The sequence below is a fragment of the Heterocephalus glaber genome, unplaced genomic scaffold (genome assembly GCF_053883595.1).
Source record: "Heterocephalus glaber isolate CG9 unplaced genomic scaffold, H.glaber_assembly_v1.0 deba00000122, whole genome shotgun sequence".
Taxonomy (NCBI): Eukaryota; Metazoa; Chordata; class Mammalia; order Rodentia; family Bathyergidae; genus Heterocephalus; species Heterocephalus glaber.
Window position 1 is genome coordinate 14,834,216 of NW_028258138.1, and position 17,264 is coordinate 14,851,479.

At 36.4% G+C, this 17,264-nt stretch overlaps 1 long non-coding RNA gene and 1 pseudogene across 3 annotated transcripts in view; one reads left to right on the plus strand and one right to left on the minus strand.

Moving 5' to 3' along the window:
- The window catches only part of LOC110348612 (uncharacterized), a 337,086-nt gene that overhangs the window by 41,486 nt on the left and 278,336 nt on the right, over nucleotides 1-17,264 (plus strand). Inside the window, exon 2 of one of the 3 annotated variants that reach the window (XR_015452138.1) lies at nucleotides 4,571-4,638. The exons of the other annotated variants lie outside the window; for them this stretch is intronic. This is a non-coding gene — a long non-coding RNA (uncharacterized LOC110348612). The remainder of the gene's footprint in view (nucleotides 1-4,570; nucleotides 4,639-17,264) is intronic. 3 annotated transcript variants of the gene reach the window in all.
- Nucleotides 1,990-2,600, minus strand: LOC147830356 (large ribosomal subunit protein eL21 pseudogene; annotated as a pseudogene).

The window sequence follows — 17,264 nt, forward strand, 5'->3', positions numbered from 1 at the left end:
TCTCTGAGGTAAAGGCACCACACACCTGTTCAATTAAGAAAACCATCCTTACAACACAGGATGATTTTTTTTGTATTAAATTATTTTATTGGTACATTGTAGGTATACAACACAATTACATTTCTCATTGGGAATTGTACCTTTATATAATACATCTTGGTTCTTATTTTTTCCCCGTTCCTAGCCCTCCCTTCACACCCTCCACCCTTCCCTATTTACAAAGACTTTATTTCCATTTTTTCCATTTCTCATCATTTTTTCCTTTCCCTTCTTTCCTTTCCCCTGTGCCTCCCACTACCCCTACCCCTTTGGACCTTTTATTCCTATTTTACATTATTGATTATTCATTCTAATCATTGGTACATTTTAGGTATACAATATAATGACATTCATCATTGGAAATTTGCACCTTTACATAGTCTCTCTTGGTTCTTGTTTTTCACCCTTGCCCAGCCCTCTCTTCAACCCCTCCAGTCCTCCCTATTTACAAAGATTTTGCTCCTGTTTTTCCATTTTCTCATATTAATCCCATTCCCTTCTATCCTTTCCCTTAGCCCTCCCACTTCCTTCCCCATTGCCCGTTTTCTTCCTATTTCACATTACCTATTATACATTTAGTCCTTATTTACACTTTCAGTTTCTCACACAAGAGAAACTATTTGATATTTACACATGTGTGTCCTATTTATTTCACTTAAGAGTATTGCCTCAATGTGCATGCATTTAGCTACAAATGTCTCTAATTTCTCATTTTTTATGGCTGAGTAGTACTCCATTTTATAAAAAAAACCCCATTTTCTTCATCCAGTCTCCAGTTGATGGGCATTTGGGCTGTTTCCAAGTTTTAGCTATTACAAACTGCGCTGCTATGAACATGGGTGCACATATATCACAGAGGTATGATTCTTTGAATTCTTTGGGGAAGATCCCCAGCAGTGGAATAGCGGAGTCAAATGGGACTTCCAGTCCTAGATCTTTGAGGTATCTCCACACTGATTTCCATAGTGCTTGCACCAGTCTACACTCCCACCAGCAGTGGAGCAGGGTTCCTCCTTTCCCACAGCCCCACCAGCATTTGTTATTGGTTGATTTCATGATAGCAGCCATTCTTTCTGGAGTGAAGTGGAATCTCAGCGTTGTTTTCATTTGCATCTCTCGAATGACCAGTGATGTTGAACATTTTTTCATGTATTTATTTGCTATTTCTACTTCTTTGTGTGAGAATTGTCTGTTCATTTCAGATGCCCATTTTCAGATTGGGTCTTTAAATTTAGGAGGTCTGATCTTTTTAAGTTCTTTATAGATTTGAGATAGTAGACCTTTGTCTGAGGAAGAGCAGGTGAAGATTTTTTCCCACATTGTGGGTTGTCTTTTCACACTGTTAGTGGTTTCTCTTGCTGTGCAGAAGCTTTTTAATAAGAAGAGATCCCATTTGTTGACTGTTTGTGCTAGTTCATGGGCAACTGAGGTTTTGTTCATAAAATCTTTTCCTAAACCGATGTCTTCTAGGGTTCTACCTAACCTCTGTTCCAACTGGTTCAGAGTTTCTATTTTAATATTTAGATCTTTAATCCATTTTGATTTTAGTTTAGTGCATGGTGAGAGATACAGGTCTAGTTTTAATCTTTGGCAAATTGAAACCCAATTTTTCCAGCACCATTTATTAAAGAGGCTATCTTTCCTCCAGTGAGGGTGTTTGGCTCCTTTGTCGAAAATGAGATGGCTGAGTGTGTCTGGCGTTATTTCTGCATCTTCTAATCTGTTCCACTGGTCCTCTGGTCTGTTTCTTTGCCAGTACCATGCTGTTTTTATCACAGTAGCTTTGTAGTAGAGTTTCAGGTTGGGGATTGTGATACCCCCTGCCATGTCTCTGTTACCTAGAATTGCTTTTGCTTTTCTGGGTCTCTTCTTATTCCAAATGAATTTTTGGATTGTTTTCTCGAGGTCTATGAAGTATGGTGCTGGGATCTGAATTGGAATTGCATTAAATCTATATAGCAGTTTTGGAAGTATGACCATTTTCACTATATTAATCCTTCCTACCCAGAAGCAGGGGATGTCTGTCCGTTTTCTGATATCACAGGATGATTTTTTATTTTGAAGTAGGGTTTAGGGCATTCAGCTGCTCATTAGGTGCTGCATGGCAGAGCTACATCCCAGTTTATGCCATGAATTCATAGGGAATAGGTTCCAACAACTCAGGCTCCTTCCCATTGATTCTCACAAAGTGCGCTTCTCTGGGTGGGGCAGGCTGGCATTTCAGTTGAACCCAGGTACTCTTTGGCTTCCTTCTTTTTCTGATCATTTTCCTTGACCCGTTTCAGGAAGCTATCTCGACTATTTGAGTGTTTAGTATGCTCAATACGCACATTAATCCTCTTGGCAAGTATCTTGCCCTTATCTTGCTTGTTTACAAGAATGCCAACAGCATGCTGGGTAACATTGTAGACTCTTCCAGTTTTGCCATGGTAACATTAATGTGGCATTCCTTTTTGAACAGTACCCATTCCCTTGATGTCTACAATATCACCCTTTTTGTAGATTCACGTGTATGTGGCCACAGGAACAACTCCATGTTTTCTAAAGGGCCTAGAGAACATATACTGGGTTCCCCTCCTCTTTTCCTTTGTGTTTTGGCAAATTACTGGAAGATGGCGGTTCTGGCTGAAAGGCTCATTTTCAGTTTTAATAAAAACTAAAAAAAAGCTAAATCTTTTCCTCTGAATACAGTTTATAAAATGGCTAAAAAATTGTGAAATAGTCTCCTTTTCACTATTTTCATATGCTTTTTAATTTCTCTTTTAACATTTTCTTTCATTCAAGGGCTAACTAGAAGCATAAGTATGTCCATTCATTTTCAAGGAGATCAAAATTTTTCACCACTTTGCATCTTCTTTCTATAATTTTGTGGAATTTAATTAGAGAAATCAAACTATAAAATTTCTACTTTAAAAATTACTGAGTTTTTCACAGACCAAGAACAGTACAAATATTAAATTCATTTTCTAAATGTTCCATGAACATATGTGAAAGATTCTTCCTTTAAAAATGTAAGACTGCTTGATCCCCGGTACCAAAAAACAAACAAACAAATAAAAATGAAAAGCTGCTGGGCATAATGGCACACGCTTGTAATCCCTGCACTCAGGAGGCTGAAGAGAAGAATCACAAGTTCAAGGCCAGCCTGGGTTATGTAGAGAGTTCAAGGCAGCCAGAACCAGACAGTGGGACTTTGTCTAAAAAAAAAGACTAACAAATAAATAAAAGACGTAAGGTTTCATTCACATTTAGTAAATAAAGTTTATAGATTTTTATCATTCTTTCCTGTATTATCCATTTGTTTGTTTGATTTGAACTAGGTCTGTGTAATTCTGGAAGTGGAATATTTTGTCTCCCATGATTGCTTTATTTTTTCATATTTTTCCTCCATTCTTATAGTTGTTTGCTTCATGTAGTTATCTGCTATGTTCTTTGGTGCAAGTAGATTTATGATAGTAATATACTCTTTAAAAACTATTCCTTTTATTATTATATAACATTCCTCTTCAGGGCATTTAACTTTAACTTTGTCTGTTACTAATATTGCAATTTCTTGCATAAAATAAAGTGCACTCATGTCAGAAAATAAATGTCCTGGGTCTTACTGTTCTGAGTTTTACTTATGAGTGCCCAATTCCTACCTTTGAGAAAATGGATTCGGCAAGCTACTCTTTATTTAAGTCTTTATACTGTTCAACTGGCGTGCATTTAGGTTACAAAGCTACAAATGTTCTTGGAACAGTATTCTTAAGTGATCAGCTTTGCATGCAAACCTGACTCCAGATTGAGTCAGGTGGTTTTGACTTTATATAGTAACAGACCTCTCACTTCACAGGTCATGCTGACCTAACTCAGGCTGTAATTCCACTATAAAGATCTTCTATGCTTGTTCTTATCTTTATATGACTGGAGCACAAAATATCTTCAAATTTTACTACACATTCCTTCCTTCCTTTTTATTTGAGTTTGTCTCATGTCTCTGTTTAAGCTTTAACATTACCCATTAACACTACCTAAAATGAGGTCTCATTTTACATTCGTACCCCAGTCTACAGTCTGGCAGTTCTGTCCCTAACCACTTTTCCCCCACCAGAATGCCCCACTTCACCTCTACTTCTCCAATTCCAATAAGATGAAATCCATAGAATACATTCTTCACCTCCCCTTTCCCCACCCCTTTCATCTCCTGCCCCAGTGAGAACCTTGGATGCTTCTACTTCCTGTCCTGCAATGACCAACTCTAGGTATTTCTAGGTTAGCATAGAACATATTAGAAATTTTACAGTGTATCTTCCCTGTCTCAAAAAACTTGCATAGTACTTGTGGTTCGCATTTTTGAAGCGTTATAGTCTTAATTCTGATAGATGTATAGTGGCAGGAGGGAAGGAAGGGAGGGAGGGAGGGAGGAAAGGAAGGGAAGGAAGGAGGGAAGGGAAGGCAATTTATTCCTGACCACCACTATTGCCTTCTTTTCTATATCTTAAGATCTCTGTTGTGTTCCATTTACTGTTCCATTAATATATTTTCTCAGGGCTGGGGATTTAGCTCAGTGGTCTCGCTGCCTGCTGCACAAGCACAAGGACCCGAGTTTGATCCCAGGTATGAAAAATATGTATATATATTTTTTCTCAAAGGTGTTTTTTGAAAGGGTGCATGGTTGACATACTCTGGATTCTTACTTATCTTCACATATCTCTTTCATTCTGACAGGTAAATGATGCTATATTTGAGAATGTATTTTGTTGTAATTTTTGATTGATGTATTCCTCTGGGAAATTTCAGTAAATTAATTTTAAACTAGCAATGGATGCCATTGTCCAATGCTTCACTAATAATTTTCTTTTGTTGGTTATTTGTTCTTCCTGCCTAGAAGCTTATGTGTAGATATTAACAGTAATTGGTTATTCAATATTTTAGTCTCTTGGATTTCTTGATACTCATCTAATTATTTCTATAATCCATATTACCCACTACCACTGAAGATAATATTTCTAGCTTATAGAAGCATGTTTTACTTCTTACTAATGTTCATTCACTCCTTCACATATAAACCATTCATTTATCGTCTTCATTTGTTGAACACTGGCAGCTCTATTTCATATGACTTTCTGGAGCTATTATACCTATTCTCAATTATTACTTTTACTAAAGAATCATTTTGGTAAAAGATTTGACCCAAGGGGATGAGGGGAGGGATAAATGACTTCAAGGAATTAGTGGCTCAGAATAACTTAGTTATTAATTTTGTGGAAATGCAAAAGCATATATCTAAAAATAGTAAGGAAATTAGTAATTTTAATAGGTTTTATAGTTGAGTCGCTGTTCACATGAAGATTTAAATCTCAGTCCAACCAAATAGCTTTTTAGCATTCTACCCAACAAAGCAAATAATCTTGTATTATTTTCTATGCAGCTCTCATATTCGGAGAATAAAGAGTTTTTCTAGGATGTAGGACTTGTTTAAGGGCTTGGGTGACTTTTTTTAAGTGTCACACAGAAATGTTATATACTGGAAAAGAAATCTGTAATTGATGATTTAAGTTATGGTTTTGGTCATAGCAGCAAGCAATTATTGACCTTGAAAGTGTCACTGATCTCTTAGTACTCTTGGTAAAAATAAGAATAATAATCCTCCACTCCCAAAAATAGTGTAACTCTGGTGAACTGAAGAATTTTTACAAATTTGTCTTTCAAGGAAGACATCTTATAAAACCATGATGTTTTTATTTTTGTTGTCTCTTTGGTGCTGGAGATTGAATCCAGAGCCTTGTGCATACTGAGCACATACAATGTTATTTCTGAAAGCTGCATTTCTGGTGACAGAGAAGGTCTTGCATTTACATTATTAATTAAATGTTTAAAAATAACTAAGCTTATTACATATTCTAGTGAAGTTATAGTTTCAAGTCAGAAATTAGAGATAACAAATTCTTTGTTATAGTGCTGGCTTGTACATCATAAGCCTTGATGGATGCATTTAATTCCAACAACAAAATATTCTAATAAATATAATTTTCTTTAACCAACAAACAATAATGGCAAGCACACAGGTTGCATTATGCAATCATGCTTAAAACTAGACTTTCTCAAAGTTAGTAATCTTTAAACCAAATCTCTTATGGTTTTAGAAAAGTTCTTTTCTATTCATAACATAAAGACTTTGGAAAAAAACTCAACTTTATTATAAAAAGAAATTAGATACATACAGAAATAATTTAAATTTTTTATTGTTTATTGGTACAATTTAGATGTACATAATGATCACATTGGTCATAGGAAAATTTGAATCTGTACGTGATATATCTTGATTCCTCTTTTTTCCCCATTCCCCTCCACTTCCTTCAACCCATTTTCCCCTCCTTATTTATAAAGCTTTTTTCTATTTTATCCTTTTTTTCTCATTTTTTCTTTTTCTTTCCTTTCCTCCTCCCCCCTCCTCAGTTCCCCTTTCCTTTTGAACAATTTCTTTCGATTTCACAGTAGCTATTGTACATTTTGGTCTTTATTTACATTTTCAGTTTCTCATGCCAGAGAGACCATGCAATATTTATACATGTGTGTTCAATTTATTAACTTAAGAGTATGGTTTCAAAGTGCATCCATTTACCTAGAAATCTCTCAAGTTTATCCTTCTTTATGGCTGAGCAGTATAAAAAAATACACCTTTTTATCCATTCATAAGTTGTTAGACATTTGGGTTGTTTCCAGGATATCTTTCCATTTTATGATCTCCTCTTCAATCTCCTTTTTCAGAGTACTGTAATTTTCAATGTAAGGACATTTTACTTCCTTTTATAGATTGATTCCTAAGTAGAAATAATTTAAATTTTATAATAACTAGTTCTTCATTAATTTTCTGTCTGACACTTAGATGGTAGATTCTAACTTTTAGTTAGAGCTGAATTAAATATGTGGTTTAGAATTTTCTGTTACTCACCTACTATGCCCATAATTTTAATAACAAAATAATATCTAAAGTGACACTACTGCGTGCTTTCAATATGCCAAGACTTTAACTATAAATATTTTATTTAATCCTTAGAACTCGTATATTAAATGGTTACTATTGTGAAATTCTTTTTATAAATGAGAAAATGGCAGTTTAAAGAAGTTAAGCTCACAGAGATAGGAAGAGATAGAATCTGATCCAAGCCATATTCTCAAGAGTTAAACCAAGTCAAGTTGGGGATGGTGGTGCACATTTCCAACCCCAATATTCTAGAGGCTGAAGCAGGAGGATTGCCACAAATTCAAGGCCAGTCTGGGCTACATAGTATATTTAAGGCCAGTCTGGACCTTGTCTTAAAAAAAAAAAAAAAAAGAGAACCAAGTCAAAGGGTACACCATTTCAATCAGTAGCATGAATAAGTTCTAGAAGTCTACTGTACCTCCATCAAGAGGTACCTCTGTACCTCTGTTTCCTCCCCTTAACCCCAGGCGTGCCTGTAACTATGGCAGTGACTTATGCCGTATGACTTCCAAAGCTAAGTCATACAAGGCAATAGAGCTTCTTCATGGTACCCTTGAGAGACTCTCCCTCAGAACCTAGCTACCATATTGAGAGGAAGCTGATGATAATTAGAAAGTCACATGTGTTATTCCAGTCATAGTCCCAGCAGAGATCCCACCTGACAACCTGCATCCACACCCAGACATGTGAGTACATGACCGTCAAGATGTTCTAGCCAGCAGTCTTCAAGCTTCCCCAGCTGATGCTATGTGGAACAGAGATGATTCACCCTGTGAGTCTTGCACAAAATAACTGTCATTGTTTTAAACTTCTAAGTTTTGGTACAGTTTGTTATGCTGTAATAGATAACCAAAACAAGTTGAGATAAAACAACTATAGGCTCCTTATGATAAACATACTGTATTACTCAGCTCATGGTGCCATAACAAAACATAGAATGGCTTAAAGAGAAATGTATTTTCTCATAATTCTAAACTGTAGAAGTCTAAGATCAAGGTTATGTATGATCAATTATGTGTTTGGTCTGGTCTTGGCTGGTGGAAGGACCCCTTCTCTTTATGTTATCACATGGCCTTTTCTCAGTGCATCCTGTGGGAAGAGAGAGAGAGCTATGTGATGTCTCTTCTTACAAGGACACTTAGTAGGGTAAGGACTCATATTTATGATACCATTTAATCTGAATTACCTTAAATGGCCCATTTCCAGATATAGCCACCTTGGAAGTTAAGGTTTCAACATATGAATTTTGACAGGATTCAAACATTCAGATGTTAACTTAAAAACATACATGTCTTAACTTTAAAAATACGAAAATCCCCCACCCCATTCCCGACCAAGATGTCTGACATGAAGGATGATTTCATGTGATGTGGTAAGGACTACGACCTGTGCCTACCAGAATAATGACATCACTGAATTCAAAAAGATTCTGAAAACAAATCATAGCAACAGCAACATTGGGGATGATCCTTTCGTAAAGGAACACATTGAAGAGTTTTTATGAAACATAGAACACAAGCATTCATAAAGTTAATTAAGCCTTACAGAAGAATACATATTCCATTTATTTCTAAGGAGTTAAACACAGATGTAGCTAATGTGGAAAGCTTGCTGGTGAAGTGCACACTGGATAACACTATCCATGGCTGAATTGATCAAGTCAGCTAGCTCCTTGCACTGGATCATCAGAAGAGAGGTGGTTCATGTTATACTGCACTAGATAAATGGACCAACCAGCTAAATTCCATCATCCAGGCTGTAGTCAGCAAACTGGCTTAACGGACAACATATGGCTCTTTGGGGACATTTAAACTCCAAATTAAACAAAAGGGACAGCTTTCAAGCTCAGAGAAGAAAACTCAATCTTTGCAATTAAAATGGTAAATGGAAATGATAGTCCAAAACTCACTCTCTGAAAACAAACAAAATGATATTTAGATAGCTTCACTGGTAAGTTCTGCTAAACTTTTAAGGAACAATTAACTTCTCATCTCCATCACTGGGAGTGCATGCAATTTAGACAGATTATTTCATCACTCTGAGCCTTGGTTTCTTCTTCAAAATGAAGTTGCTATTGAAAATAAAGTGCTTAACATACTGCCTGGGTAGGAAACAGTTAGTAAGCACTATCTACCATTTTTAACAGTCTTACTACTTAGTTATTGCTACTACAATTCTTCATGTATCTTTATAGTCTCCAGAGTCTCTAAAAACTGTTGATATGAGGGGCAAAGATAAGTCTATCAACATTTTTAATTTGATTTACACAAATAGATACAACTAGGTCTTGTGAGCATTGAGAGTGTTTCTAAGCAAGATGCAATCTATCCTCTTGTTTAATTCGGACTATTAATGCAGCAGAATGTATTAGAGCATTCCAGTCACACAAAACTGTGTCTGAGAAGTCAAGTTCTTGCCCAATTAGAGTACATTAAAGAGGGAGGAGCTCACTCTTGTCAGTGATTTACTGGCAGAGTGACACTATCTAGATGCCTATCCCAAGCTCCTACACTTTTGCTTTAATAGCAAGAAAATCTCAGTTGGAAATTTGGCTTTGCATATAGTCAGTGCTCAAGAAATATTTATTTATCAAATTGTCAATTTTGACCATTTTCTCAATTTAGCAATTTCAATCATTTCATAAGCTGGTAACTTATCAATTAGATAATCATGATTTCACACTCTTCTTTAGATACCATGCATTTCTAAAATGGATTTGCTTATGGACATCAGATCCTTGACTGTTGAAGACACTAGTAAATGGAGTAAAATTTAAACCAGAGTTTGTGTTGCTTATAGGGGAAGAGCAAAGAAAAATTTGCTTTGTAATCTTATGGTGACCTGTTTTACTTTTTGAAACTTGACTTTAAAATTTAGTAGAGTATTTATTGGGGGGGGGGAGAAGTGATCATTGGAATAGGCTTGCAAATATATTGAAGATAAATGCCTACTCTGGTAGCAAAATGTTTGGAAAGAAAAAGAATGTTACTGTGAAATAACACAAAAGATCCAGTTAGCAGTTATACATGTTCATATCAAAGTTTTACTGCAAAAAACCCCAAACAGTGCACATTAGTCAATGTTTCAGAATTGAAATGAGCATATTGTAGGAATTAGTTCCTTTGCTTTAGTTTTTCAGTCAATCATTTGACTATTTTATGCACTTCCTTTTCTTGGGGAAATAGTCTCAATCTGAATCTGATCTGACTTTTAAAAAAATTACTTCACTGTGTGCAAAATATTTTTGGTATTTGTGAATTTACAAAAAATTCTTAACCTCAGAGAAAAATAAATAAATTGGAGAAAATTAAAACAAGTCCAAAGCATTAAGTACATTTTTTAAAATCCCTCAAGTGTAGGAAGAATGTAGGTGGAATAGAACAATAGTCAGGCTTGGGCAAGAACTTAAAGAAATATCTGAAGATGTCAAAATTGATTTTATATGGAGAGCTTTGTGTGTGAGTTTGTCTTTAAGACTTTTTCCAAAGAAGTGGAAGAGCTGGAGAAAAAATAAAGCATGAAAGAGGGTAGTTAGCCATGCCCTGCCTATCAAATTCACCATCCAATGATAATGTAACTCCATGCCAGTTGAAGAGAAGGTGGCTGTGATAGGAGTTGAGATCATATAGAAACATGAACAACAACAAAAAAATAAGGATCTTGGGCTGAGGATTTAGCTCAGTGGTTCCGTCGCCTGTTTTGTAAGCACAAGGTCCTGAGTTCAATCCCCGGTACCAAAAAAAAAAAAAAAAAAAAAATCCCCAAAAAACAAATTAGAAACATGAACAAAACTAAATTTCTCATCCCTTGAACTGCCTAAGATGATGAAACTGTGGGAAACAAAAATAAATATGATTTTATAAGACTATAATATAATGTTGTAAAGGGGATTTTTGACATCTTGAAGTCAAAGGAACATGAACTCTACTTTTTAACTGTTCAAATCCTTCCCCTAAAAGACAGCTTTAGTTCCATATCTGGAGTAGAATCTACAAAATTTTCCCACCCCTTGTTGTTTATACCAAGATATGATGCCATTATAAATACCTGTGGATTTTAGTTCTAAAAACATGTAAGAAGCATTGTTTTTCCCTGAAGAGGACAGCATAGCACTCAGAGGCAACTGAGCACAGTAGAAGAGAATAGATTTCAGAGCCACATACCTTTGGTGTAAGTCCCAGGGTTACCACTGGGCAACAATGGAAAAGTTATTTGAGTTCTCTAAGCCTCAGTTTCTCCATTTGCAAAATGAGAATACTAATTTCTATTTCACAGAGTCATGAGGAACAAATGAGACAGCAATTGTACTTAGAATGCCAGGAGTATAAATGTTGATACAGGTATATTTATTTGGCATTCCGTAGATATTTCCTGAACACCGTTTTGTGCCAGATACTGTTTAGGCACCAGAACCCCACAGTGAATAAGACAGATGAAACTCTGTACCCCATAATTATGTATACTTATAGCATAGCAATTAATATTTTTAATTTAAAAATTTAAAAAGGACAAAGTTCCAGACTTGATGGAGCTTCTGTTCTCATCTGAACCAGAAAATAAGCTCCATTAGGAAAAAGCTTCAACTATTTCTCACGGTGCTGAACATAAAACAGATAGTAGGTGTTTGTAAAGGAATTATAAGTGGAAGAAGAAAGACATGCTTGGAAAATCTCACATTCCTAGGCAAAGAAAATAATAGTTATGTAAACTGTTAAGAAACTCTTCTGGAATCTAGTCATCTAACATTTCTTTAAAATCAAGTTTTAGTCATTTAAAAAAGGAAGGATCGCACAAAGTTTCCACTCTACCATGCTATGTTTTGCTTACGTGACCAAGGAATGTGTGGCATGGAGCACATTTCTGGATTGTGATGTTCAGCCAGGTGAGCTGGATCACCTTGCACTTCGTGGTCCTTTAGTCTGGAGCATCTGACTGCCAGCTGGAAGCTTTGGTTTTCTCTTTAGCTTAGAACTGCAGGAGGTAACGACATGCCCAGAGTGCCTGTGGGATGCCAGGTAGGCCTGGACACCTACCTAAAAGTTTCACTCCTTTAAGACTGAGGTTACTATTAGAATACATGTTCCTCCAGGACAGTTAGCAATTTAAGCTTTTAAAAAATTTATTCACTCTGTACAGTAGATTAAAATAAGATATTTCCTTTTAAAAAAAGATCTCCAGTAGCTTTCAGAATAATTATAAAAATGTGTTTTGTTCACTGTAAGCAACTGGAAAGTATACCTTTTCCAGGGTGGAGGAGGCTTTCTCATGAACATGTTTTGAGAACTGTGGAGAGACTTGGAGTTTACAAAAGCATTGACCTGGGAGGTCAGGAAAGCTAAGTTCTAGTTTTGACTCAATTAACTGTCTGGTTGAACAAAGGAAATAAATTCTCTGGGTCCCAATTTATGTATCTGTAAGGTGTGAGTACTTAGGTGCCTCTAAATCTGTTCAATAAATAATCATCCACAATATGTCCACCTCCATGCCAGGAGCCAGCCATAATGGTATATGCCAATTGTAATCTCAGCTACTTGAGAATCTGACACAGGAGAACTGTAAATTAAGGACCAGCCTTGGCAACTGAGTGAGACCTAGTCTCAAAATAAAAAATGCTTTATCTATTATACATTTTGGTCCTCATTTACACTTCTAGTTTCTCATATCAGAGATAATTCAGTATTTATATGTGTGTTCTATTTATTTCACTTAAGAGTATGCCCTCAATATGTGTCCATTTAGCTATAAATTTCTCTACTTGATCATTCTTTATGGCTGAGTATAAAAACATTACATTTTCTTTTATTAAAAAAGCTCATTTAGCCGGGGATTTAGCTCAGTGGTTCCGCCGCCTGTCTCGCAAGCACAAGGTCCTGAGTTTGATCCCCAGTCCCCCAAAAAACTCCAAAAATTCATTTAGTAAAAAAAACCCCACATCTTCTTTATCCAGTCATCAGCTGACGGGCATTTGGGCTGTTTCCAAAATTTAGCTAGGACGCAAAAGTTCAAAGGGGAAGGGGAAGTAGGGGGTGGGGGAAAGGAAAGAAAGGAAAGAAAAAGTTTGAGAAAAGAAGGAAAAATGGAAACAAAGCTCTTGTAAATACAGAGAGGTGGAGGGGTGGAAGGGAGGGAAGGGCAGTGGGAAAAAACAAGAACTAAGATATATCATATACAGGTACAAATTCTCAATGATGAATGCGATCCTAACGTATACCTAGAATGTACCAATAAAGTTTTTTATTTTTTGGGGGGGGTGGATCGAACTCAGAACCTTTTGCTTGTGAGGCAGGCGGCAGAACCACTAAATCCCCAGGCACAATAAAGTTAATTTTTAAAAAAATGTTTTAAACAGGCTGAAGATGTAGCTCAGTGGCAGAGTGCTTCCTAGCATACACAAGACCTTGGATTCAATCCCTATTACCAAAACCACAAAATAAAATAAACAACTATGATAGAGCCTTAGTTGGTTATGTACTACTACAACAAAATACTTTAAGTAATTTGTGAAGAACTGAAACTTATTTCCTCACAGTTCTGGAGGATGAGAAGTTCAAGCTCAAGGCACCTGCATTTGGAGTCGGTGAGGGCCTTCTAAGTCCTCCAGAAAGGAGAAACACTTCCATGAGAGGTCAGAAGATCAAGAGTGACAAACTCCTTCCATCAAGTCTTTTTACAACTGTATTCATCCATTCGTGAGGATGGACCCTTAGACCCAAACACTTCCCAAAAGACCCTCTTCTTAACGTTGTTGCTCTGGGGATTAAGTTTCCAACAGATTAACTTTGGAAGGACACATTCCAACCATAGTGGACAGTTACACTTGAAAATGAGGAAATTAAGGTGAGGAGAACCTCATCTATTTACACAAAGGTGTGAGGCAAAGGTTTAAGGATATTTCTTGCCTCTTGGCCAAATCTTCCTACCAAAGAGCATCTGCCTTCATAATATGCTAGATAGGAACTGGCTCTGGGTTTGAGAAAAAAGAATGACCCTGTCGAAAAAAATTTAACCACCTACGTGGCCCCTTTATGAGATTCTGCTTTGTCACTTACCTGTCGGTTAATTCATCTCACATTTCTGAGGTAATAGCTTTAAAAAGTTAAGTCTTATCTAGAGAAATTCTGAGTTTCATTCAATGGACATTCAGATATATTATCAAATAGGGAATTTGTCTTCTCTGCACTTGTGGAGAAATGATTGTAGAGAAATGTAATCAGAACCTGAGATGTCCTACAGATCTAACCTAACCTTAGAGAACTCTCATACTATGGAGTAATCAGCCATTGTACCAGTCATACCTCCAACCCCAGCAACAGGACACTGTCCACCAACTTTATGCTTAAGAGCAGTCCCCTTAATGTCCACTCCTAAGTGGGTTAGGGGTAAAGACCAATCCATAGACTGGTCATTAGGCAAAGATATAATCTAGCCAATAAATGCTTACCAAAGAGTCCAGGACTCCTATTTCAGGAAACTGAATTGTGAAATACAGGAAAAGTATATCATTTGGTAGCTAGGGGAGGACTGAGAAGACACTGGATGCATAGTCTCTTCCAATTAAAGATATCTGAGAGTGAAATTAATAAATTTCTCCTTTTGAGGATCCTGGACTTGTCATGGCTTCCAAATCATTTCCACTTCCGACCTCATCTTTCGCAGAAATTGTTCTCTACAAAATCTGCCCTTGGGTTTCTGACAGATGATCTTTCTAAACAATATGTATATGCTTATGCCTTAAATTTTTCTTACATTATTGAAATAGATGACTCTCTCTTCTCAATAGCCAAATGAGCTGAATAAAACTCCACACAACTATTTTGTCATACTCTATACTGGAATTCTCCTCTCTGTAATGCTCAAATTAATAACAATTTGGCAACCAGTGTGCTGATTCCAGCCTAATTTATTTATTTATTTATTTTTAGTTCTTTTATTGGTACATTTTAGGTATCCATTTCATTTACCTTTATCATCGGGAGTTTGTACCTGTACATGATATATCTTGGTTCTTTTCTTTCCCCCATTACCTGTGCATGCTTCACCCACTCCACCCTTCCCTATTTACATAGATTTCATTTCTTTTTTTCTTTTCTTTTCTCATAGATTTTCCTTTCCCTCTTTTCCTTTCCCCTTCCCCTCCCTTCACTCCTTCATCATTGGACCTTCTTTCTGATTTCAAATTATCAAGTATTCATTTTAATCATTTTAACCCTTGTTTACACTATCAGTTTCTCACACTAGTGAAACTATTCAGTATTTACACATGTGTGTCCTATTTATTTCACTTAAGAGTATGGCCTCGATATGCATCCATTTAGCTATAAATGACTCTAGTTTTTTGTTCTTTATGGCTGAGTAGTATTCCATTTTATTAAAAAAAATCACCACATTTTCTTTATCCAGTTTCCAGTTGATGGGCACTTGGGCTGCTTCCAAGCTTTAGCTATTACAAACTGTGCCGCTATGAACATGGGTGCACATATATCATTGTGGTATGATTCCTTTAATTTTGGGGGGAAGATACCCAGCAGGGGAATAGCTGAGTCAAATGGGACCTCTGGTCCTAGTTCTTTGAGGTTACTCCATAATGACTTCCACAGTGGTTGCACCAGTCTGCACTCCCACCAACAATGGAGAAGGGTTCCTTTCTCCCCACAACCTTGCCAGCATTTGTTATTTGTTGATTTCTTGATAACAGCCATGCTTTCTGGGGTGAGGTGGAATCTCAGGGTTGTTTTCATCTGTGTCTCTCGAATGATGAGTGATGTTGAACATTTTTTCATATATTTGTTTGCTGCTTTTACTTCCTTGTCTGAGAAATGTCTGTTCATTTCAGATGCCCATTTTTGAATTGGGTCTTTGACTTTGAGGGGTCTGATTTTTTTTCTATTCTTTATATATTCTAGATAGTAGTCCTTTGTCTGAGGTACAGCTGCTAAAATTTTTTTCCCATATTGTAGGTTGTCTGTTAGCTCTGTTGGTGGTTTCTTTTGCAGTGCAGAAGCTTTTTAATAAGATGAGATCCCAGTTGTTGATTCTTTCTGCTAGTTCCCATGCTGCTGAGGTTTTGTTCATGAAGTCTTTTCCTATGCCAATGTCTTCAAGAGTTCTACCTAACTTATCTTCCAGCAAGTTTAGTGTTTCTGTCTTAATATTTATATCTTTAATCACTTTGATGTTAGTTTAGTGCATGGTAATAGGTATGGGTCTAGTTTCAATCTTTGGCAGGTTGAAATCCAGTTTTTCCAACACTATTTATTAAATAGGCTATCTTTCCTCCAATGATGGTGGTTGGCTCCTTTGTCAAAGATGAGGTGGCTGAGCACGTCTGGAGTTGTTGCTGCATCTTCTAATCTATTCCACTGATCCTCAGGTCTGTTCCTTTGCCAGTACCATGCTGGTTTTATCACAGTAGCTTTGTAGTATAGTTTCAAGTTGGGGCTTGTGATACCCCCAGCCATGTCTCTGTTGCTTAGAATAGCTTTAGCTATTCTAGGTCTCTTATGGTTCCAAATGAAGTTTTGGATTTTCTCTAGTTCTGTGAAGTATATTGTTGGAATTTCAATTGTCATTGCGCTGAATCTATATAGTAGTTTTGGAAGTATGGCCATTTTCACTATATTGGTTCTTCCTACCCAGGAGCAAGGGAAGTCTTTCCATTTTCTTGTATCCTCTTCGATCTGTTTTTTCAGAGTGCTGTAGTTTTCAGTGTAGAGGTCTTTTGCTTCCTTTGTTGGATTGATTCCTAGATATTTCATTTTTTGGATGCTATCGTAAAAGGAACTGTTTCCCTAATTTCTCTCTCAGTGAGTCTGTTATTTGTGTACAAGAAGGCTATTGTTTTTTGAGTGTTGACCTTGTATCCAGCTACTCTACTGAATCTGTCAATTAAGTCTAGAAGTCTTTTGGCAGAGTTTTTTGGGTCTTCTATGTAAAGTATCATATCATCAGCAAATAATGACAGTTTAACTTCTTCTTTTCCTATCTTTATTCCTTTTATTTCTTTCTCTTTTCTAATTGCTGTGGCTAATGTTTCCAGAACTGTATTGAACAGGAGTGGTGGTAGTGGGCATCCTTGTCTTGTTCCTGATTTTTGCGTGAAAGTTTTCAGTTTTTGACCATTTAGTATGATGTTGGCTGTTGGTTTTTCATAGATAGCCTTAATCAGGTTGAGATAAAGACCTTCTATTCCAATTTTCTGTAGGGTTTTTATCATGAATGGGTGCTGGATTTTGTCGAATGCTTTTTCTTCATCTAT